The sequence below is a fragment of the Penaeus monodon genome, chromosome 20 (assembly GCF_015228065.2).
Source record: "Penaeus monodon isolate SGIC_2016 chromosome 20, NSTDA_Pmon_1, whole genome shotgun sequence".
In the NCBI taxonomy this organism is placed as follows: domain Eukaryota; kingdom Metazoa; phylum Arthropoda; class Malacostraca; order Decapoda; family Penaeidae; genus Penaeus; species Penaeus monodon.
In genome coordinates this window covers 44,772,658-44,773,507 of record NC_051405.1, presented here as the reverse complement: position 1 = coordinate 44,773,507, position 850 = coordinate 44,772,658, and the positions used below count along the sequence as shown (strand labels likewise).

At 55.1% G+C, this 850-nt stretch overlaps 1 pseudogene; it reads left to right on the top strand.

Moving 5' to 3' along the window:
* The window catches only part of LOC119586017, a 4,707-nt pseudogene that overhangs the window by 2,268 nt on the left and 1,589 nt on the right, over positions 1–850 (top strand).

The following is an 850-nucleotide window of genomic DNA, read 5'->3' as shown; positions in this document are numbered from 1 at the left end:
AACACATGTTAGTAACCAGATCTTGCGCTGCGCCTCGCTTTTCCTTTGATTATGTTCCTCAATAGTTTTGTTCTTTTCTGTCTCTTTCCTTTCATCCTCCACTCTTACTCTCTATCCCGATTTCTTCCACCTTCTTTTCTTTCATCCGTTCTCTCTCCTTGTTTCACCCGCTCTCCGCCTCCCTCTTCTTCCTTCCGCCAGACCTCACGCGGGCGAATCCCAACACCGCGCGCGTGCCGGGGCGGTGTAAGCAGAGCCGCCGCGGGTGACCAGGCCCTCCAGGTGCCTCGGAGTGTAGGTTGGCGACAGCGAGTGCAGGTTGGCGACAGCAAGCGCAGACTGGCGATAGCGAGAGTAGATTGACGATAGCGAAGGTAGGTTGGCGATCACGAATGCGGCTTGAGCGTTAAAGGCAACGAGAGAAAAAAAGGAACATATTGTGCAAGACGTGTGAAGAGTATGGAGTAAGCCTGGCTCAGAGGATCGCCATAAGGGGATCGCAAGGCTGGGAAGTTCTTGCTAAATCCTGGACAAAGTTATTGTCATGGAGGACGCGTTGCTTTCCAAGGTCAGCAGGAGACCATGTGACCAACCGCCAGGTCACGCGGTCTGAACTCAGGGCCTTCATGTGACCAGCGCGGGCTTCTTTCGCATGACCTTTGGGGAATCCTGCGCACACCGGGGGACTGATCTTGTTGCCGAGAGCATTAGTAAGAATCCGAAGGTGCGAATAAACGAAGATTTGGGCAATGAGCACTCGGGGCATCTGGGAAAAGGCCTTGCAGGGCGGAACCCGCCTGCCGGTTCGATCGGGTCCTCGCTTGGGAAGCTCATCGCGACGGCGCCACTG